This window comes from Cervus elaphus, chromosome 25 (assembly GCF_910594005.1).
Source record: "Cervus elaphus chromosome 25, mCerEla1.1, whole genome shotgun sequence".
Classification (NCBI taxonomy): Eukaryota; Metazoa; Chordata; class Mammalia; order Artiodactyla; family Cervidae; genus Cervus; species Cervus elaphus.
This window is the reverse complement of record NC_057839.1, coordinates 15866206-15890845: the sequence shown is the minus strand read 5'-3', so window position 1 is coordinate 15890845 and position 24640 is coordinate 15866206. Positions and strand designations below refer to the sequence as shown.

General features: G+C 40.7%; 1 protein-coding gene across 9 annotated transcripts in view; it reads left to right on the top strand.

Annotated features, from left to right (window-relative positions):
* Positions 1-24640, top strand: part of MAST4 (microtubule associated serine/threonine kinase family member 4) — a 603634-nt gene that overhangs the window by 403708 nt on the left and 175286 nt on the right. The gene's annotated exons all lie outside the window — the stretch shown is intronic.

Sequence of the window (24640 nt, the reverse complement as noted above, 5' to 3'; positions counted from 1 at the left end):
TTGCTCATTTCGCTCTTCTAGAGATGGCTAATAGTAAACACTTTTCACTACTCTTGTGTAAGAGGCACTCACAACTCCATGTTAAGATGGATTCTGAGGATCAGTTGCGATCCTAGTGGCTAAACACTAAGGAATCAGTCAAATGGTAGGAGCAACTGCGGCAGCAGCACCGGCCAGTGGGAATTGTGTTGTGAAATTGTCATAGTTGCATTGGATTTATTTTGATAGAAATTGGCCAGAAGCCTTAGATGCTTCTTAAAAACAAAACAAAAACAACACTCCTAACTTGTATTTAGGGGAACGTGCATTCCATCACCCTCTGAATTGATTTGGGTTGTTGAAGGATAATGGAGGCTAGGGCAGCCTTATTTTTTGCCCCAGTTAATTTTGGAATTCCATTTTTCAAGGGACTCTCTGACCCACTTTGGGTCTGAGGGTTGTAGAGCGATATTGCTTCTGGAGAAGCATTCAAAACTCTGTGTCTCTGCCAAGATCAATTTGGCTCAGTAATTGTACAGAGCTCTCCAATTTAAGGACACTTCTCACATACAAATTCTAATTGGTTCCTCATAAAAGCCCAGTGAGGTCACTCTTACTGTTTATTTGTCTGAACTTTATCCCATCATGTAGTTCTTTGTAATGTTTGAGGCTGCAACTTTGTGGGAAATAGGCAGAGTAGGTGGAATTCTTTGGTGGTGGTGTGCCCACTTCATAGGTGAGGAGATCATCCCTAACTTTATAGGATTGAAGTTACCATCCAGAGTGTCTGAATCTGAAAAGATGGCAGTGGGACCTATTTCTCTTTCTGTGATGGCCTAGTACATCTCACCTTTCTGTAGGTGAAATGTTCTTCTTCCCTTCACGACATCTTCTTTACCCCATTCTGTACCAGGATGTCACTGTGTGTGTGTCTGTGTGTGCATGTCCCCATGTGTACTTACCTTAAGGATTTCCATGTGTCTTAAGGAGGCTTGAAGTTGATTCTAACCAGGGTTTGGTGTGAGGGTCAATTAGAGAGGCCGTAGAGTGATATGAATGTGCTGGACATCATTACCTGCATAGGTAGGAAAATCATGTCCAAAAAAAGAGCATTTAAGGATGACAGGAAATTTTTATTATTTATCAAAGTGTGTGTTTCTGATGACATCATGACATTCTGTTGGAATCTCCTGTTGCTGGTCTGGGAGAACCAGCGAGTCCTGAAGAAAAATGACATCAATAAAAATCACTAAAAGGGCTGACATTAGGAACAAAACTCGTGCTCCCTTTGAGAATGTCATATTGCAGCTTGAGCCCACGCCCTGGGCTGTCTCAGCTTTAGTGATGACACCTGACTTTGACAGCCTTTTGTTCTCCCTAGCTCATCTTTTGGCGCCAGATATCACCACGTCAGTTCATGTGCTTCCCCTTCTGTAGGAAATGATTTGACTACAGTTCTCTTAGCTCATATTTTCTCCCTCATTAAAGCGCCTATGTGCAGTTTGCTGGAAGGAGGTTGCCAGCCTACGACCACTGTTGGGCTGCAGTGCCCTTTTGCTGGTGATTAATTTCCCCAGCGACACAGGGTTCATTGTCTAGTTAGATTTAGTTTTACAGTCAATCTGCAGGACACGGGAATGTGTATCAAGGAATGCTCCCCCATTCATCAACGAGTTAGGGCTCTGACTTAGCATTTTTACGTAGGGAGTTCAGTGGTGTGCACTGCTGTGGCCATGTGGCTGACTTCATTTCAGAGGAGGGGTAGAGACACAGTTTAAAGTTCTAACCTTTTGCTGCCCGCGTTCCCGACAGCTGTGTGCAGCTTCTTCATTAGGAGGATCTGAAACATCCCCAGGGCTGTCACAAACTGCAGCGTTGGTGGGTGAGACCCGAGGTGAAGCCAGTGTGTGGGTTTAGCTCCGGAGACGCGAGTTAATGTTCCTTGTTTTCTGTGGTGCTGCCTCTTCTTGATCACAGATGGCCCCGCTTAGCTTTGTTCCAGAAATCTGAATGTGTGACTCTGGATCTGATCCTTCTCATGATTATGACAGAAGCTGGGATTTGGGCTGCTGATTTAAAGGTGCATAGGTAGTTATTTTGTTTAATACGGTGGCTCAGATGGTAAGAAATCTGCCTGCAATGCAAGAGACCTGGGTTTGATCCCTGGAACAGGAAGACCCCCGCCTGGAGGAAGAAATGGCAACCCACTCTTGTACTCTTGCCTGGAAAATCCCAAGGACAGAGGAACCTGGTGGGCTACAGTTCACGGGGTCGCAAAGAGTGACACAACTAAGTGACTAACACACACACATACATTGTTTGATGTATCTAGACCTCCCTCTGAGATGTTTTAACCATTTTCAAGGCTCATGCAGCTCTGTCATTTGCTTTAAAGGACTCTGTTCTACTTATATAGTATTTCTGAGCCCAGGTTCTTCATCTGTGTAATACAGAAGTCAATGCTTATCTTTCAATGATGGGGATGATTAAGTACCAGGCACAGAGAAGATGATTAGCAAGTAATAGTTACCAAGCTGATGAGGGGAAGGCTGGCTTAGAGTAATTTTTTTAATGTAACTGGCAACTTATTGACAGATGGTCTATTCCAGTGGCATAACTTCCGCAAAATCTTATTAAAGATAGAAATTCTGGAGAAGTACAAAAATTTACTCATGGCATCAGATTATGGAACATAGAGTATATGGAGTATATATTATATATTAAGGAGTATAGATTATCATCAAATGTAAATGGAGAGAAGACAGAGGCATCTTGGACTATGCATCCCAAAGTCTTTTGGCCGAAAGTATTGAGAGGTGACGTGGGAGACATGAGTGCTGGCACGGACTGACCTTCATTCATACAGCGCTCCTGCAGCCTGAGCATCAGTTACTGACCGGGCTGTGTTCTAGCTCTGAGAACAAACACATCACGGAACAGCGTGGAGAAGGTTTCTGCTCACACAGAGCTAACAATGGGGCCAGGGTTCCCCGGGTGGCGCAGTGGTAAGGAATCCGCCTGCCAGTGCAGGAGACGTGAGAGACTCAGTGCTGATCTCTGGGTCAGGAAGAGCCCCTGGAGCAGGAACTGGCAACCCACTCCAGCATTCTTGCCTAGAAAATTCCATGGGATTTTTTGTTTTGTTTTGTTTTCTAGCAGGCTACAGTCTGTGGAGTCACATAGAATCAGACACGACTAAGCAACTGAGCATGCATGCACATGGGGATGGGGTGGTGGGGGGCAGGGAAGAACACTGAGCATAAACATACAAGCCAAGAAACCATTGGAGAATAACAAGTGATTTGCCAAGAAATTAAATAGGGTGATCTGATGGCTTCTTTTTCTCTGTGGGTGTAACATGCTGGTTGGACTAGAATGACCAGAATTCCAAGTAGAGAGAACCTCCTCCAGCTAGGGCAAGAGCAACCTAAGGAAGAGCCACATGGGTGAGGGGGGCAGTGTGTGAGGGAAAGAGGACGTAGGGGAAGGTAGGGGGGAGGGTGGGGGAGGAGGGTTGAGGGGAGGTATGGGGGGCAGATGATGGTGGCTGGCCCAGAGGGTGAGTGGTGAGGTTGGAGAAAAGTGACTGAAGTCAGGCCTTGTTCTGCAGGACGGTGTGTAGGACTTGCTGGCAGATGAGTTGGAAGAGGCAGGTCAAGGGAAAGTCAAGGACAGCTTCTGGACTGTTGGCCGGAGTAAGAGAGTGGAAGGTGGTTCTGGTTACTAAGGGAAGGAAGGCTTGAGGAGGAGCAGCTTATGGCAAAACAAGAGTTTGATTTTATGTGAAATTTGAGAAGTCTGTGTGATACCCATGTGGGGTCTGAATTCTGAAGAAAGGTTCGGTTCTGTTGGAGAAGCTGGTTGGGGACTTCCAGGCCAGGGGGCGTTACATAAGGCCATGGGAGGTGATGAGGTCAGACAGACTCCAGGACAGACCCTGTGAGGCTGCAGATCCTGAGATCAAAGCAGAGGAGCTAGAGGGGATGTGCCCAGGGGTTAGGAGGGAAACCAGGTGAGCAGTTTCACAGCAGCAAAGCGAGACAGTTTCAAGTAGCAGAGTGGCCGGTCCCCTGTGTAGTCAAGCTGGTGGGTCCACACTGATCTGGGCAGAGACCATGGAATTAAGGGGTTTGGGGTGAGGGCACATGGATGGGAAGTGGAAGACAGGGGCCAGAAGAAATGCTTGACAAATGACAAAGGCCTTTGTGATTCCATCAGCTTGAGGGTGTCGGCTAAAAAAAGATGCACAACTTGAGACTTGCGAGTTAAGTTTTATTTGGGCCAAAATGAGGACTGCAGCCAGGGAGGCAGCACCTCAGATAGCTCAGAGAGACTGCTCCAAAGAGGCAATGGGAGGAAGGTCAATATATAAGGTTTGGGGGAAGGTGGAGTTCAATACTATTAGGCATTCATTTTACAAAAGGTTTCTTTTGCTAGTCAGGAGGATCTGATGTCACTATGAAGAGATTTAGTGCTTTTCTAGATATGAGGAGATGCAAGGATTGAAATCATAAAATCTGCTCCTAAAGACCTGTCCCACCAGATTCCCTGGAGCACAGAGCGCCTCACTTCATGCTGAACCCCCTCAGAGGGTGTTGAAGGTGAGTAGCTGCAATAGCACAGGGTTCGGTCTCTGCAGAGGCAGATGGCAAATGCCCTTGTTCAGTTGTTGGCAATGCTCTTGGCAAGAGCCAATTTGTAGTTGACAAGGGGCACGAGAGTCTGCTCTTGGGAAGATCAGGCTCTTGGTCAAGGCGAGATCCTATGCACAGTTTTGAGACCTTTCCCTTCCCTGTTACCAAATCAGGCTTCTTTAGGGCCAGGCTTACGTGAGCGGTAGGGCCTGGAGTGATTTTACAACGTAAACTATTTCTTTTCCTTCAGCCTGGAGCCTGTCTGGGCATGTCTGTGTAACTGAGAAAGGCCTTCAGGGTGAGTGAGATAGGAGGCCAGTCTTGGAGGAAGGATAAGATTTGGGTAGATGGAATAAGGGTATGGCAGATGGGGAGGGGAGTAGAAACAATCCAGGTAGGAAAAAAACTCAGCACTGTATCAACAGGGTAATGAAAACTCCAGGAAGGAGTGCAGCAGGAAGGGGGGCGTGAGCCTCGCTTTTTGCTTGTGTACCTCCTACTGCTCAAAGAGATTTGAAGCCACCGACGTGTAGACATACACTGTAGAACCTGTCATTCACCCGGCAAACACGTATTGATTGCCAGGAATGACCCCACAACAGAGGCTGGGCTTCCAGGATGGGTGACCCATGACCTTCCCTCAGGGAAGACCAACATGAAAACCGTTGACTGTCAAATAGTAACAGACAAGGGGAGAGAGGATTAATTCTGTCTGACTTGATTTCAGCAGGGGAGCTCCCAGAGGAGATGCTCTTTGGCTGTAGAAGGATGAAAAGATATCAATCAGGAAGAGAAGAGGAGTTGGCAGGGGGGGCCCACCTGGGCAGAGGGCACGGCAGGGGCAGATGGAGTGGGATGAGAGCCTGTGTTGTGGTTACAAGGCCGGGAGCATGGTTCCTGGTGAGCGCAGTGTGGGGAACAAGACAGAAGCGAAGACAGAAGATGTGTTAAGTGCTGAGCCTGGAGAGAGAGCCTGGACCAGGCTGGGCTTTATTTTTCTGGGCTGTAGGGATAAGATAAGGGTAGATAGGGATTATAGGGTGTTTTTTGGGGGGTTTTATTTTAGTCCTTTGGCCTAAAATAGAGGGCAAGATTTTTTCTTTTTAATTTTTGACTTTAAAAAAAAAACAGAACAGTTTTAGGCTCACAGCAAAATTAAGACAGTACAGACATTTCCCATATACCACATGCCCCTTGCCCTATACATGAATTATTGTTGTTGTTCAGTTGCTCAGTGGTGTCTGACTCTTTCGACCCCATGGACTGCAGCATACCAGGTTTCTCTGTCCTTCCGTGTCTTCTCCGGCAGTTTGCTTCGATTTCATGTCCATTGAGTCCGTGATGCTGTCCAACCATCTCATCCTCTGCTGCTCCCTTCTTCCATCGCCTTTAATCTTTCATCAGGGTCTTTCCCAACAAGTTGGCTCATAGCATCAGGTGGCCAAAGTATTGGCGCTTCAGCGTCAGTCCTTCCAGTGAATATTCAGGGTTGATTTCTTTTAGGATCGACTGGTTTGAATTCCTTGCTGTCCAAGGGATTCTCAGAAGTCCTCTCCAACACCACAGTTCAAAAGCATCAATTCTTTAGTATTCAGCCTTCTTTATGGTTCAACTCTCACATCCATGTGGAAAATTCTTAAAGAAATGGGAATACCAGACCACCTGACCTGCCTCCTGAGAAATCTGTATGCAGGTCAAGAAGCAACAGTTAGAACTGCACATGGAACAATGGACTGATTCCAAATTGGAAAAGGAGTATGTCAAGGTTGTATATTGTCACCCTGCTTATTTAACTTATATACAGAGTACATCATGTGAAATGCTGGGCTGCATGAAGCACAAGCTGTAATCAAGATTGCTGGGAGAAATATTGATAACCTCAGATATGCAGGTGATACCACCCTTATGGCAGAAAGTGAAGAAGAACTAAAGAGCTTCTTGATGAAAGTAAAAGAGGAGAATGAAAAAGTTGGCTTAAAATGCAACATTCAGAAAACTAAGATCATGGCATTCAGTCCCATCACTTCATGGCAAATAGTTGGGGAAACAATGAGACTTTATTTTGGGGGGCTCCAAAATCACTGCAGATGGTGACTGCAGCCGTGAAATTAAGAGATGATTTCTCCTTGGAAGAAAAGCTATGACCAACCTAGATAGCATATTAGAAAGCAGAGACATTACTTTGCCAGCAAAGGTCTGTCTAGTCAAGACTATGGTTTTTCCAGTATGAGGATTGGACTATAAAAAAAGCTGAGCACTGAAGAACTGATGCTTTTGAACTGTGGTGTTGGAGAAGACTCTTGAGAGTCCCTTGGACTGCAAGGAGATCCAGCCAGTCCATCCTAAAGGAGATCAGTCCTGAATATCCATTGGAAGGACTGATGCTGAAGCTGAAATTCCAATAAATACTTTGGCCACCTGATGTGAAGAACTGACTCATTTGAAAAGACCCTGATGCTGGGAAAGATTGGGGGCAGGAGGAGAAGGGGACAACAGAGGATGAGATGGTTGGATGGCATCACCGGCTTGATGGACATGAGTTTGAGCAAGCTCTGGGAGTTGGTGATGGACGGGGAAGCCTGGCATGCTACAGTCCATGGGGTCGCAAAGAGTCAGACACGACTGAGCAACTGAACAGACCTGAACTCTGTATAAAAGTTAAACAAGGTGACAATATATAGCACTGACATACTCCTTTCCCAATTTTGAACCAGTCAATTCTTCCATGTCCTGTTCTAACTGTTGCTTCTTGACCTGCATACAGATTTCTCTGAAGACAGGTAGGATGGTCTGGTATTTCTATCTCTTTAAGAATTTTAAACAGTTTGTTGTAATCCACACAGTCAAAGGCTTTAGTGTAGAAGTAGATGTTTTTCTGGAATTCCCTGTCTTTCTCTGTGATCCAACGAATGTTAGCAATTTGATCTCTAGTTCCTCTGCCTTTTCTAAACCCAACTTGTACATCTGGAAGTTCTTGGTTCACACACTACTGAAGCCTAGCTTGAAGGATTTTGAGTATAACCTTACTAACACGTGAAATGAGCACAAGTGTATGATAGTTTGAACATTCTTTGGGATTGGAATGAACATTGACATTTTCCAGTCCTGTGGCCACTGCTGAGTTTTCCAAATTTGCTGGCATGTTGAATGCAGCACTTTCACAGCATCATCTTTTAGGAATTACATCACCAAAGTGATGAATTTGTTACCACAGATGAACTTCTGTGGATACATCATTATCACTTATAGTCCTCAGTTTACATTATGATTGACTCTTGGTGTTGTAGAGTCTATGGATTTGAACAAATGTATAATAACATGTATCCATCATTATGGTATCATACAGAGTATGATATTTTCATTGTCCTAAAAATTCTGGATCACTGGTTTTTAAACAGAGAGATAATTGATCTTTATTATAGAAAGAAGGACAATACATAAATGTGCATATCAATTTTTCTTTTCCATGGCTCATTTCTAGCCCTGTGGGTCCAAATGCTGAGAGAATATTGCTACTTAGACGAATTGCCAACATAGCAAATAAAAATGTCTAAAAATCGTAACTTCTTTCTCTAACGCAGTATTTTGCTTCACACAGGTATGCATGCACATGTATGTATTCTTACACACTTCTCATTATCTTAAGGGAGTATGAAATTATGTAGATTTACATGGTACTGTACATACTAAAAAATATTCCTTGATGTTGGTGTATTTAATAGCATGAAAGAAAAAATATACTTTTTGGAGTTGGAAGGAAACAAAAATAAATAAAATACTCTCTTTAACTGGGTGTATTTTATATAAGGTTTTTAAAAATCAAATGTCTGTATAAAGTTTATATGAAAAAACAGGAGAGCTTTGATTTAGAAAGATTTTTCTCTGGTGGGTTGACAGTTTTTAGCCTTCTTAAGTGAATTTATAAATGAAAAAGTAGTCACACTTTTACATTTTATTTGCTATAACCTTCCTTCATCGGCATATAGCACATAGCATATGCTGACGAACCATGGGCAATGTGTTTTTAAAATCAGACCCTTTCAGAAGAGCTGGTTTGAGTGGCTGATATGGTTTAGGACATAAATTGCTAAAAAAGAATTTCAGTACTTGTAAAGAAAATCTGGATCTTTTTGCTATATAGTCCTTATGTAACACAGCTGTAGTGAAAGATGTGGTATTTTTCTTTTTTTCCCTGCCTCCTCATACCCCTGAGAAGTTAATGGTTTAAGGAAAACACTCCAAGCCCAACAGATCATGTCAAATATTTGGTTTGGTAGGATTAATATTTTACTACAGAGCAACAGGGGGGGCACTGTCCTAGTTTTAGGGGTGATTATGTAAACTAATGAGCCCCGTCCATTAAAAAAAACTTAGGAAAGAAAAAGCTATTTATCATGTAGCTTATACTGACTATACTTAGAGGACCCTGAAGTAGGTGTTAAATACCTACAATGGGGTTACATTTAATTAAAGTTGCTCTTTTCATGATGCTAAGGTTAATAGTTATGACATTGTACAAATGTTCAATAGTTCTGCATGAACTTGGTTTATTATTTTGCACCTTGCTCTTTAATGGCTTAGAATGAACTTTTCAGTTAAGTTTGCGTGCATGCTTGTTCAGTGACTCGCCAGGCTCCTCTGTCCATGGGACTTTCCAGGCAAGAATACTGGAGGGGGTTGCCATTCCCTTCTCCAGGGGATCTCCCTGACCCAGGGACAGAACCTGGGTCTCCTGCAGTGCAGGTGGATTCTTTATGCCCTAAGCCACTAGGGAAGCTCCTCACTTAGGTTTACCATCTTCTCGATTATTTTCTTGACAGCAGACCTAGAATTACACCTGGCTGGAGGGAGTTGTAATTGAATATCTCAGCCGCTAGAGGGAGCTGACTCTAGTATTTATTCTGGAGAGACAAGGTGTTTAACTTCTCTGATCCTGAGCCTGTGTCTTGACCTTTAACCTGGAAAGAATTATCCTTATCATAATTATCCTATAATTATCCTTATCATAACTTGGGATCACCCCAGTTCCTAGCCCAGCGAAGAATCTCTGGGAAGGAAAAGGAAGGTGAAGACATTGGTCTAAGACCTGGCATATGGATATATATCTGCCTGAAGTTTGTGGTCTATCCACTTCCTTCAACATGGTTCCCATAGATGAGCAGCTTTGTTGGGGGAAAGTGAATGATTCTTTCAGAACCATTTCATGCATTAGGTTCGAAATAATAGTAACATGACTAATACTTCTAGAATATCAGGCACTGTTCTCAATGCTCAAAAAATACTAACATAATCCTGGCAACAATCCTGGAAGGTAAGTACTCTTATTCTCATTATAGAATAGAAAACCAAGGCGCTTACCCAACATCACAGAGCTAGTAAGTATTGATGCTGTAATTAGAAACCCAGACAGTGGCTCAAGAATCTGCATTCTCCACCTTTATGGGAGATCGCCTCTCCATACATGCCCAGTTTGCCGAGCACAGACATTTGTAGAATTAGGTCAAGTTTGTTGCGAAGGGGAAAGTGTTGTTCAAAGGGCACAAAAAGAAAAGTGAAGAATAAAAATTTATACCATATTTTATCTATGAAAACATAGATTTTTTTTTCACATTTTAACATCTGAAGTCAACTTGCGCTTACAGCTTTATTAGAGGAATACTTGTAACATAGCATATCGACTTTATTAATTGTTAAATTTAACAGGTCATAAAAATATAATTTTTGAAAGCAATTTCTATTTTAGATCTTCTCACTTCATGAATTCTCAACTGTGTGATGATTGTTTAGCTTATAAAGCAAAAATGTGAAATAGTTAAAACATATCTCACAGGGGAGAAAATAAAGATTCGATTCATGATTTGGGTGTATTTTAATATGTTTGATAGTATGTCAGATGGAGCTTCCAAGGGTGAGAGTTGTTAGAACCTTGACGTATTTTAAATGGCCCTGAATTTGACCTCTTCTTAGATTCTCAGAAGCACCTTTTAACCACGTCTTTCTCTCCACCCTTATTTGTACACAATCTGGTGAAGTCTACTTATTTTTGCTTTAGGCAGCCAGCTCATCTAGGCTTCAACGACAGTAACAGTATAGAGTGTCTGGGGAAACTGTTTGTCTTCAGAGGGACTGTGCCGTCATTGATCACTTGAGGGTCTCACCACCCCGCTGAAGTATGTGTCAGCCCAGAATTATTCAAGTAGACTGGGCAGAGTCTTTGATATTTCGGAATGGGTCCGTGATAGCAGTGCAGGTGTGTGGGTTTGGTTAAAACTCATTGGTACACAAGCACATCCCTGTGAAAATGCTGTACTATGTGGTGAAGTGTTACTTGTTTTCCCCCACTGACATATTGAAACCAGCTTCTTTAAGGAAAAAATACAGTTTCAGATAAATTTTTTAAGGGAGTTCCCAAGAGTGTGTGTGCAATTACATACACATTCACCCTAAGTAGAAGTTTTTTCAACCAAGAAAGAAAAAAGTGTTTTTCTAGAATAAGTAAAATATGATCAATATTTTTTGCTTAAACCATAAAATAGCTTTTATACCATTTACCTTAAATCTGTTTTAAATGATGATTGTATTCCATGTCTCCTTTTCGTTAATTTTTTTTAATCTGTAGTCAGTGCCAGAATAGTCACACCGACTCTCTCTCTCCCTCCCTCTCTCTCTCTGTCACACACACACACACACACACACACACACACACACACACACACACACACACACACACACACACACACAAAGTAGCTGAGAATTTTGCTTTCACTGTTTTTTTCTAGATCTCTACCTTAGGGCATTTCTCTGTTCTCTGGCAAGCCTACATAGGTTTCATAGGGAGAAGTAGAAGAAGTGAAGTTCAGACTTAGAGCTTGCTAGTTGCTGACCACTCTATGGAAGGTCCACTGTGGCAAGAAGTTAAAATAATTTTATTAGTTTGCCAGTTGCTGACCACTCCGTGGTGGTGGTTTAGTTGCTAAGTCATGTCCGACTCTTGTGACCCCATGGACTGTAGCCCGCCAGGCTCCTCTGTCCATGTGATTCTCCAGGCAAGAACACTGTAGTGGGTTGCCATTTTGGAAGGTCCATTGTGGCAAGAAATTAAAATAATTTCATAAGGTGAAATTTATGGATCATTAGTGAGTTTCTGTCTTTCATGTTTTGCTTATTCTGTTTAATCAAACAAAGAAAAATAAAGCTTTATATCACCTTGGAAACACTATTAGTTTTGTTTTGAGATTATAATAAACTTTAATTAGAAGTGTATTATATTTATGAATTCAGTTTTCATCCTCAACTTTAAAGAACCATATGACCAGAACTATGCTATATTCTTTTATCTCTCAGGTGATGGTATATTTATTTGGTCATATTTCTCTATGAGATTTTTTTTTTTTTAAGTTACTTAACTACTCTTGGAAACTTCGAGATACGAATCTATTCTAGAAGTTCCAGGAATCTGACAGGTAGATTAGATGTGATTTCACTGGGAAAGAAGGTGTCATTGTTTTATTTACTGGGCTATTTGTAGGAAAATAACATGTTATGATTTTAGTTATTCCCTTCAGAAATGCTGAGTCTTTGAATGAAAAGTAAAAATAAACAAGATTCAGAATTGTTGCAGTGAAAGCTTCTTGAGGCACAGTGACTCTAAAATATAGGACCTTAAATTCCTGCTTCACTCAAAAAAGCAGTTATACGCTAATATCCTCTGAGGTAGCCAGTGGCACAGGAGAGGGACGTTACAGACTGCAAGCATGACACATTCTTGTGGGACTTAGCATGCGTTTCTAAAATCTGGCTGTTTGGTTTGCATACTCGGATCTGTTCATTGTTTCCCACTTGTTCTTTCATTTGCTTCCTTTGGAAGGAACACACTGAAAAATTCAGCAGCCTATGGCATGGCACTCACTTATGAGACCTCACAAAGTCTTCTTTCTCTCTTCCTTTCCAAAATTGCCCTTGTTTGGATACTTATGTTAACCAGTGGGCTCAACCCATGAATCACCTGTTTGGTGGGTATTTGATCCATCCAGAACTTCCATTCCTTGACTTGTATTTTCAAAACACAAAAGCCCTTTGTGATTTGTAGGGCTGGGCCAGAGCTTTCCATTTATGAAAATTACATGCAGCAGGCTTTGCTTCCCAGAAAAGCTGAAAGTGACAAACAATACCTCATGCTTGATACTCCACAGATACCTGGTCACTCACTGAGTTACATATAGTCATTCCTCAGTATCCACAGGGCATTGGGTCCAGGATCCCCCGTGGGTACCACAATCTAGACACTCATGTTCCTTGTATTAAATGGCATAGGACAGTGGGCCCTCTGTATCAGTGGATGGGGAGCCAGTGGTTACGGAGGGCTAGCTGTATCTGATCCCATTTCTGGGACAGAGTCAATGGATGGATCTTTGAATTCTGCAGTGATGTTTTTAAAGCTGTGGATAAAGCTATTTATCCTGTTAGAGGAAAAGATTATTTTGAAGAGGAGAGGAAGGACTTTGATAACGTCAGATGTCACTCAAGATGTTGAGATGTCCAGTTTTAGATGTTAGTTTTAGATGTTTAGTTTTAGTTCAGTTTTAGCTTTGTTTAGTGTCTGTGAAGAACAGGTTGTCCCTCCCTGAGCCCCCATCGGAGACTGCCCAAGTGCTCCTGCTTTTTCTTGTGTTTTGTCTCTGGCAGTGTTATTTAATGGGGGTTGGTGTTGCTTTGGGGAAGATGAGTTGGCAGCAAGGCAGAGTTGATACAATCATGGAGCAAGTTACTAAAGACCAGGAAATAACTGTTAAAATTTACACTGTGCTTTCATATGTATTAAAACCACAACAGCAGAAATAAAAAACTAAGATAAGTTGCTTAGGATGAACTATGTTCAGTTTTCTATGATGCCTATAAATCTTTTTTCTATATACATATATGATTTTATATGATTATAATCATAGTTAAACTTCTTCTCTTGTCTTTTTCAAGTTACGTATAGCCATGCTTTTCTATAATCTATAATGACCATTTTTGGTGGTGGCATAATTATTACACTTAAGTCTTCTACCCCTGATGCTTGTGTGGAAACTAAGAGAGTAGAATCTACATCAGAGATTGCTAACCCTTTCAGGGCAAGGTTTTGCATCCTCATGTCTGGTTTTCTCCAATGAAAGGCAGTGGGGAGATGCGATGATGGCTGCCGCTCTTTAGGATCCTTGTCTCTGGGTTCTGACTGGTAGCATAATCCACTGAACTCAGACCCCTGCAGTCTCAGGGGTAGACTCTGCCCCACCCCTACTCCTTGTTCCTTACTCTAAAAATTTGAATCCTCTTTAAAATGTAAACCCAGCTCTATGGAGAAAAGAGAGCCCTGCTACACTGTTGATAGGATTGTAAACTGGTATAGTCACTATGGAAAAACACTATAGTGATTCCTTAAAAAACTAAAAGTAGACTTTCTATATGGTCCAGCAGCGCCACTCCTGGGCATGCATACAGAAAAAATGAAGATGCTAATTCAAAAAGATATATGCACCCCAGTGTCCATAGAAGCACTAGCCAGAGACATGGAAGCAACTTAAATGTTCATCAGTAGATGAATGGATAAAGAATATGTGAGATCCATATTTATATGTACACATATGGATACACACAGACACATATATATGTATATATACACACAATAGAATATTAATCATTAAAAACAATGAAATAATGCCATTTGTAGGAATATGGATGGACCTAGAGATTATCATACTAAGTGAGGTAAGTCAGAGAAAGACAAATATCATATGATATCACTTATATGTGAAATCTAAAAAAATGATACAAATGAAAAACAGAAATCGACCCACAGACATAGGAAAAAAACTGTAACCATAAGGGCGGGGGTAGGGATAAATTAAGAATTTGGAATTAACAGATATATACTATGATATATAAACTAGATAAACAGCAAGGACCTACTGTATAGCTCAGGGAACCACACTGAATATCTTGTAATAACCTGTAATGGAAAAGAACCTGAAAAAGAATATTTATATATACACATGTCTGTATAACTGATTCACTTTGCTCTACACCTAAAATATTATAAATCACCAATGCTTATAAACCCAACTAAATAGTCACATCTTCAGCACTAAAACATCAACTGAAACATTTCTTCTTAGCTAAACCCTCGGAAGGGATTGGTTGACTGTGGAAGAAGAGCAGGACTGAGATGTAGGGATGGCCATTTGCCAAAGAGGAAGAGAGGTGCAAGGACGGGAGATGGACAGAGGAGGCTGATGGTCAAATGTTGCACAGATGTGTCCGTTCACCCTTCCAGCTCCTCCTAAACAGGATGGAAGATTTGGCTGTGGAAGTAGACGTAGCTGAGCTGGGAGCCCCAGGCTGTGCAGTGGTCATCGGCAGGCTGCTCATCGTGAGCACGACTGCCCTGGCACTCTCAGTTCTCTGATCACAGCAGCAGGTTGTTTATGCTGATCATGTCCCCAGTAAGACTGAATTTCCACCCTCAGGTAAAGGTCACCCTGCCCAAGTTCCAGTTTTTAATCACTTTTTTCAAGAAAGACAAAGTAACTCTTTATTTCAGGCATATTTGTTGTGAAGTAAAAAGCTACTTTTTACTTGTTGGACAGACTTTATTTTGGGGGACTCCAAAATCACTGCAGATGGTGACTGCAGCCATGAAATTAAGACACTTACTCCTTGGAAGGAAAGTTATGACCAACCTAGACAGCATATTGAAAAGTAGAGACACCACTTTGCCAACAAAGGTCCGTCTAGTCAAAGCTATGGTTTTTGCAGTGGTCATGTATGGATGTGAGAGTTGGACTATAAAGAAAGCTGAGCACTGAAGAACTGATGCTTTTGAACTATGGTGTTGGAGAAGACTCTTGAGAGTCCCTTGGACTGCAAGGAGATCCAACCAGTCCATCCTAAAGGAAATCAGTACTGAATATTCTTTGAAAGGACTGATGTTGAAGCTGAAACTCCAATACATTGGCCACCTGATGCAAAGAACTGACTCATTGGAAAAGACTTTGATGCTGGGAAAGATTGAAGGCAGGCAGGAGAAGGGGACGACAGAGGATGAGATGGTTGGATGGCATCACCGACTCAATGGACATGAGTGTGAGTAAACTCCGGGAGTTGGTGATGGACAGGGAGGCCTGGCATGCTGTGGTTCATGGGGTCACAAAGAGTCAGACACAACTGAGCAACTGAACTGAACTAAAAAAAGCAACTAGTGTTTTTTGATTCATTTCTTAATGAGTTATTAAAATATGCCTAAAAATCAGAGATTTAAATTTCTATTGTTCTTTTCATTAATCATCATGAAGGCTGTCAATAATGGCAGTGACTTAAAAGAAAAAAGCATCCAACCAGTTGACAAAAGTCAAGATGGTTTTAGAAGCATCCCCCTAGGGCTTGTGGGTAGAAGCCGATGAGCTCTTTCTATTAGGGAAAAAGAAAAATAATCAGTCTAGTTTTTTTTTTTTTTAAGCTAACTTTAGAAAATAATATATATGCATTCACTCATTCTGCTGAATATCTACTGTGTACTTGGAGTTATACACAGATGAATAGAAACTGACCTTGTACTTGGAGAGCTTAAAGCCTAGTGGAGAGCTGGACCTATATACAGACAATGGTGCGCAGTAGAATGAATGCTGTAAAAGAGGCATGTATATGCATAAAATTCATTGGCGATTCAGGAGGAAAAACACTTAGGCCTGCGGGAGAAAGTTAGGCAGGCTATGCTGGAGAGGTGACCTTATAGCTCACACTTGAAAGATGAGCACAAGTTTTCCAGGCAGAGGAGGTGGAAATTCTAGAAACAGGGAACAGGATGTGCCAAGGCAATGAGGTATGGCAGAGCTACTGTGTCTGGGGAGCTTAAAGTAATTCAATATTTCTGACAGGTACATATTTTAGTCTTATTGGAGCATAAACCACGAAGAGGCACACATCAAAGGATGAGGCAGAAGAGATGACAAGGGACTGCACCATAAAGTCTTTCATTTAAAGAGGTTTTGATTTTCTTAGGAAAAACCTCTAAAACCTCAGTGTATGTGAGAATCCCCTGGGCACTTTGATAGGATGCACATTCCTGGGCTTCATGCTCTGAAATCTTGAGTCAGTGGGTTTGAAGATGCCTCATGAATGTGAATTTCTAACAAGCTCTCGAGGTAATTCAAGGATGGTAGGTAGCACAGGAACCAGACTTGAAGAAATGTTGCTATGTGAGTGAGGAGCCATTGAACCTTGTTGCACAGGGAGTGAAATGATTGTGTGCATCCACTGGAGCTGGGCAGCTTTGGAAGAATAATTTGGAGGGGGAGCAGGAAGAGAAGGGTATTAATCCAAGCAGGAAGTAACAAAGGGCACGACCAGGGTGTGACCAGTAGGGAGAAAACAGGAACATCCATTATTCTTCATCACTTTGTATATAGTAAAACCTTCCCAATTTATTTTTCTCCCATTTTCCTTTTTTTTAATTAGTTTGTTGGTTGGAGTATAATTGCTTTACAGGTTCCCAGGTGGGTCAGTGGGTAAAGAATCCACCTGCAATGCAGGAGAGGCAGGAAACACAGGTTCAATCCCTGAGTTGGGAAGATCCCCTGGAGATGGGCATGGCAACTTACTCCAGTATTCTTGCCTGGAGAAGCCCATGGACAGAGGAGCCTGGTGGGCTACAGTCCATGGGGTCGCAAAGAGTCAGACACGACTGAGTGACTGAGCACACATATGCGCATTTCCTTTACAACGCTGTGTTTCTGCTGCGCAATGACGTGAATCAGTTATATGTATGCATACTTTTCCCCCATTTTCTAATTTTCCAAACTAGTCTATATTTCTGCCATTTTAAGTGGGACTTGCTCTTTTCTCTTTAATTTTCTATTCCTGCCATGTACATGTCATCTGGCCTTTTTTCCCCCTTTAACCTTGATATATTAACATTCTTTAGAAGTCTGTGTTCTAAGAGTCACTGGTAGAGATAATTCTTGTTTCATGTTGATAGATGTTCATCCATCTCTCATCTATCACTATAATGGATGACATGATGGGTTTTTGTTATAGCTCTTATTAAGCGGAATAACTTATTTTTGAAAGTTTGTTGATCCCTATGAACATTAATATGGTTGTCTTCTATGACATGTATGACAATACATTGGTTCAAAGAATATTTCCATGGTTGGCATCAGAAACCTGGTCGTAGCCTTTCAGTCTTTAGACTCTAGCTAAGTAAAGACAGTAAAATCTGAATTATCTAAGCCTCATTAAAAATAATGTTTGTATGTGTTGGTGAGAGGTGATCCCAAATTATAGCTAATATAATTCTTCAAAATTATGAACATCATTTTTTATGGTACACATATTTGGCTAATATTAAAACTGAGCTTGCTTTCAAGAGTATATGATTTTTCTGAGCCATGAAAGAAGAAAGGTTTTATCTACAGCCCAGTGGAGTGAAGCAGCTCTGGAATTCAAAACTGTTCACATAAAATGCACAGCCTAATGAATCTGCAAGTAATAACATATATATTCAACCCAAAACAAAGCTCTGTATGGATTTATAACCCAGTCAGCTTTGCAAATACCCATTTGCCCAGTTGCCATAGACAGGTAAGGATTTATATCTGGAAAAGAGATATTTTTCATTTTTATTTATAAAATTCCTGAGAGTAGACTTTTTTTTTAAGAGCAATTTTGGTATTTATTTATAAGGCTTGTAGAGCTTTTACATAATGCATTAATTTTGTTTGTCAAAAATAGCAATCAAATTTTATGAAATTTCAGAGTGAAAGTGTGTGTTTCTTAAATTTGTAAAACCTCAAAATATTTGTAAATTCTCAGTAACTTGAACTTTCAGTTCCTATTAAAAATGGCAATTAAAAAAATAATATATACTTTTTACTAAAAAGTATAAAGAGGAATAAAATCAACCATAATCCCATACTCATAAGTGTCCACTAAAAATGCTTTATTTCCATCTCTTCATGTACATTCATATTTACTATGTTGTAAATAACTTAGCTCATAGAACTCTTGTTTTTTCCTTTTTTAAAAATAGACCTGTTTCAAGAGCATTTCCCATTTGTTACATATTTTTTAAAAGCATTGTTTTAGCTTCCTATGGCCATTGTGACAAATTCCAACAAAGTGGCTTAGGACAACATATATTTATTCTCTTAGAATTCTGTAGATCGTAAGTCTAAAATCACTTTCACTAGGCTGAAATCAAGGTGTTAGCAGGGCTGATATCCCACTAGAAACAAGGAGGTCAATTTGTTCCTGTGCCTTTTCCAGTTACTAGAACTGAATTCCTTGTTTTCTTTGCTCCTTCCTCTGTCTTCAAAACTATCAGCGTAGCATCTAGCTTCAGTGTCATATTACATTCTTCTGTAATCAAATCTCCTGCCTCTCTTTTATAAGACATTTGTGATTACATTTAGGGCCCACCTGGATAATACAGGATAATCTCCTTGTTGCAATATCCTTAATTTAATCACATCTGCAAAATTTCTATTAAGGTAACATATTCACAGATTAAGGAATTAGAACCTTCTATCTTTGGAAGGCATTACTCTTTCTACCATAGTGGTCTTTATTGGCTTTATAGCATTTCATCTTATGACTGTTTCAATATTTATTAATAGTTGCCCTTGTCTTGTACCTTTGGGTTTTTTCCGGTGTTATACTATTATGAGGGATTCTAAGATTAATTTTCATATGCATAGATTTTTGTGTGTTCAATTTTATTGTATAATTTCTAGATGTGGAATTAGTTCAAATATATGTGTGTATATCATTTGTCTATGTGTACATATATATACATTTATATGTATCTGTGTATATGTGCACATATATAAATGCACGTTCATATGTGTAGTGTGTGTGTTTTCATTCTCCAGATTACTTTCCAGAAAGTTGGTAAAGCATATTTATCTCCTTGTGCTTTCACCAGCATTCACTATTATTATCTTTTTTTAGTCTTTTCCTGTTAAGCAGGTGAAAAGTATCTGATTGATGTTTTAATTGCATTTCTATGATTTATGAAAAGTGAAGAGGTTACTACTTTTTATGCTTAACCCCATATTTATTCTCTGATGAATTAATATTTCTTTAAAATTCTGTATCTTCACTGACATACTATCCTCTCATTTGTGGAATAATTTGAGTCAGCTTTAACAATGGAACAAAATTCTGATTGCTGCAGAAGTTCATGGTTTCTACCTCTGTCTGTATATGCTCCCTATATGGTACTTGAATGGGAAATTCGTATCTCTGATTTTAATGGGATAATTTTCCATAACTTTAGATGTCTGACCTGGAAAAATGTTCAAGAAAAGAAGACCTGATAAATTAACCTTAATCTTATATTACAGAAAGGTCTTAGTGTCAGCTACTAAAGGGCTAAATATAACCACAGTGACCCACTTAATTGACACTTCTTATAATTGCACTGTAATTCATGCTTAGGAGCTGGATGAGAAATGATGTACCTTAGACCAAGCTTCTGGATCAAGAAACACTGTGTCCTTGAAGTTAACTCCAGATCGAGAGTCTAATGCAATGATTAGTATCTAAGGTTCACTGTTACTCAAAAAGCATTTTGCATTTCATACAAACTAGTTACACACATATTTACATGTGTCCACATATATACAACTACATATATGTTAGTCACTTAGTTGTGTCCAGCTCTTTGTGACCCCATGGAGTGTAGCCAGCCAGGCTTCTCTGTCCATGGAATTCTCTAGGCAAGAATACTGGAGTGGGTAGCCATTCCCTTCTCCAGAGAATCTTCTGGACCCAGGGATCAAACCCAGGTTTCCTGCATCACAGGCAAATTTTTACCATCTGAGCTACCAGGGAAACTCACAACCACATATGCATGGTCTCTTTTCAGAGATTTTGAAATCTGAGACAGTAGACCTTCTTAACAGGTACAGCATATGTGGATAATATTATGGGCTCATGAAATTCAAAGAATAGTAGACAAAAAATGTTTTTTAAAACATGAAGTAAAGTGAAGTGAAGTCGCTCAGTCATGTCCGACTCTTTGCGACCCAGTGGACTGTAGCCCCCCAGGCTCTTCTGTCCATGGGATTCTCCAGGCAAGAATACTGGAGTGGGTTGCCATTTCCTTCTCCAGGGGATCTTCCCGACCCAGGGATCGAACCCAGGTCTCCCGCATTGCAGGCAGACGCTTTAACCTCTGAGCCACCATAGATGCGGTCAGTCTTCAAAATATCAGGATTCTAGACCTAACTTTGCTATCAAGTATCTTTCTTACCCTGAGCAAATCCTTCTCCCCTTCCTCCCTTAACATTCATTCTAATGGTTGTATCCAGGATTAAAAGATAGCAATACAGCCTCTGCCCTCATGGAGTTCTTACTCTAAGGGAACCCATCTGCAAACGTGCAGATACTGATGTGGTGGGGGAACACATTTTCTGCACGAGCTCTCAGGAGCAGAGCCCCGTAGAGGGATACCTAACCCAGTATGGGTAAGGAGGCTTACAGGAAGGTTGTCTGGAGTAAGTGGCAAGGAAGATTGGTCATAAAGCGGTCAAGGAGTTAGCCTTCCTATTTGTCAGATGATGGCCTTGGTCTCTAAGCACTACTCTTGGTTCCAAAATTGGATTGCTTAGCTCTGTTAGAGGCCAGTGATTTTGAGTGGAGAGACACACTCTTTTCTGGTTTTCTCCCAGTAGTCTCCCTCCTACAGGATGAACCCCTCCAGCTCTGTAAAGATGACACATTTTCTAGCAGCCTAACTCCTCTCCCAGAGGCACATTAAGCTATGGGCCTTCTCCCAGAACCCAGAACCTTCCCTGGCTTGAGAGTCGATGACACGGTAGACAGTGCTGGAGTAACATGCTTAGAATCAGTGATTTTGGTCCTGCATGTTCTAATCTCCTTATCTTTCACACAAATCAAGGAGTCACTAATTTGGGAGAAAAGTGCGTTTCCCATGTCTATTTGTTCTCTCCGCTTTGACTTTGTGAAGGTATTGGTTATTTGCCACATTTTCTGAGCCTTTAATTCTTCTGGATTCCAGGGAATACCTGAGGAAAATATCACATTCTCTTCCCAGTCTGCCTATCTTTCTGTCTTTCCCCTCCTGGACCTTGTCCTTTGACCTGCCCTTGGGGATTATGTAGTTCTCTACTTAACCTATCAGGAAAGAGAAATCAGTTTTATTTGGTTTATCTATTGTTTCATCTATTCCTTTTAGAAATCTGAATCTCTCTTACCTTGTGATATTGTTTAAACATGTTTTTTTTTTTTAATATTCATGGCACTCTGTAACCCTGATTATTATTCATCTTGTGGCTTTGCAGCATTCAGATCTATCCTTACAGGTTAGTTTTCATTGATCCTTTTATCTTCCTTCATATTTTAGCAATGGAAGCAAAAACCTTTGCTTAGTAGTTCTAGAAGAGCTTTCTTACAACTCGTTCCCATTGATTCAACTTTCTTCACATTTCTGGCCCAGTTTTTAATTTTTTTCTTAAGAGGTACAGTGATTACAAGGATGGTTCGTTCAGGATGGGCAATTTGCTCTTCATACTCCTAGACTCAAACTCTTCAAGACAGCATTTAGAAGATGACCAAAGTACACCTGTAGGTATGGACAGCCTTGGGGATGCAGTCACTTCTGTGTACTCTGATAATGTTGGACAGAGATCAAAGTTAATGTGTAGCAGAATTCCCAGACCAGGCCAAGATCAGAATACATTTGGAAACTCATCAGGGACTCCACTTGCCTTAGCGTCTTTTCACTGGACATGGCCTGTCGCAAGGGTGACCGTGCAGGGAGCTAACAGCTTCCTAGCCTCACACCTACACTAGAAAACTCAACCTCCTGCAGGGTCTAAGTTCAAGGCGAAGTCCCAGTCCTTAATGCTGTTCTATGTAAAGTGGTGGAAACCCTACTGAACAAACATGGATCAGAGGGTGGGGTTTAGACAGAAGAATTAAGTCTGCAAAAAGGATCTGGAATTTTTTATATTAGGAGATGGTGAATAGTGAAGAATTTGACCCTTCTTTAAATACTTATTTCATCTTAAACTAACATTTCAGGAGCGTGACAAGCTTATTTTTCAGTTTCATTCACCTTTCTCATAAAAACAACGACTGATAATATCAACCTGATTAAATGAATGAGTATTCTGAATCACAAAGCTTGTCCACTGCCATATAGGCTTAGTTATTGTGCAATAAGTAGAAAATCTTACTGAATATTTGTGTAGTGACCATAGACCAGCTGTAGTCTTAAGAATTTCCAATAATCTCAGTTTCCTCTTAGTTCTGTAGCCAGAGTTTGACTGCCTTTGGAACTAAAATATACTTTAGTTTCTACACATGTAGTTATTTTGTCTGAATAAAAATGTCAGTAGTTCTGACAATTTTAATTCTTGTATTTACTGACTGCATTACCTTCTGAATCATAGGTTCCCAAATCAAGTCAAACAGGTTAGGAGACAAGCTACACTTCAGTGTCACACCTACTCCTACTCTTAAAGGAGTGTGGGAATATATTAGCCACTTTCACTGTACTAACTAGTTCATTTCCGGCTCTTCACACACTTTACCAATTTTAACTTTCCATCTTGGATACAACCCCAATTCTTAAAGACTTTGAAGTGCAAAAAACATTAAAGTATACTTTAAACATTTAAAGTAAACATTAAAAATATTCAGATCTTTACCTATTCCTTTGAGAATCTGCATGGTGGAGTCCCCAAAATGTACAAGGTGGAGATAGTTACGACATCTGCTGCTGCCCACAGACCAGAATGTGTGTCAGTCAGTCAAAGGAAGGAATTAATGTTTTATATCACTGATTTATCCAACTTATTGCTGTCATCTTTGTGGTGTTGCCCATATGTGCAGACTTTTCTAGAAGGACCACGGAGGATCTGAGAGTTGGTGGTACAGAGTTGCCCCAGCGTTAAGTCATTCAGATTTTGAATCTCACCCACTGCATCTCCTTCAATTTACCTCCCGTCTAACACCCACATAGCAAGGCCTTGTTGTTTCAGCCTTTTTCATCTTTGCACTTGAAGATCCTTCCAAACGGTAATTATTTCAGTGTTCAAGGACAGCTGTTGCTAGTTTCTTAAGTCTTTTCCACCTTCATCAGGGTCCTTCAACCCCGTAATTTATATAGCACAGTTTCAAGTCCCTTCACCAGCTTCATTATTCTTCCCTGGGCAGCCTCTGATATGTAATTATCCAGATACCTAAAAAGTGAGCACAAAACATTTTGGGGGCTTATCTTTGGGGATGGGTGGGGGGTAGGATTCAAAGAGAGTTAATCCTGGATTTGATTGCGACATTTCTTAGAGCCATGTTAAGACCCGAAGAATGTTACCCTAACTACTGTTTCCAGTTACAGAATATAGATAAAAATGAGTCAATAAGAGAAAGTCTTTAGAATTTAAAAATATCCTCATGGGCTTCTTTAAAATTCAAGATTCTTTGAGTAAATCAATAGACCTGCTAAAACTGATAAATTTCAGGGCATCTTAAGAGAAAGAATAGATACCTGAACATCTGAAGTATCCCCATTCAAAAAGCATGTCTTGAATGCTTATATAAATCAGGAACTGTCAGACTGTAGAAATACAGAGATCAATAAAACATGACTTTAGCCTTGAGGAAGCTCACAGACTAATAGGAAAGACAGCAGTAAACAGTCAATTGTAATACAGTGTGACCAGCACCCCCGTCGAAGCATGTTCAGAGCACCGTGAAAGCAGAGAGGATGCTGTGGTATGCCCTCTGCTCCAGACTTGCATCTGTCCAGCATGGTATTCTTTTAGCGCCTGCATATTGCCAACATTTCTGTGCATTGTGTTCTAGACACTGCATGAAGGGCTTTATGTATGTCTTCTCATTTATATGTGTGAACCTGTTAGAGGTTGGTTCTGTCATGGACCCCATACAAATAGGGAAAGTGGGCAGACATTAACTGACTTGCTTAGGGTCATAGTAAGTGTTGGATCCAGAATTCAAGC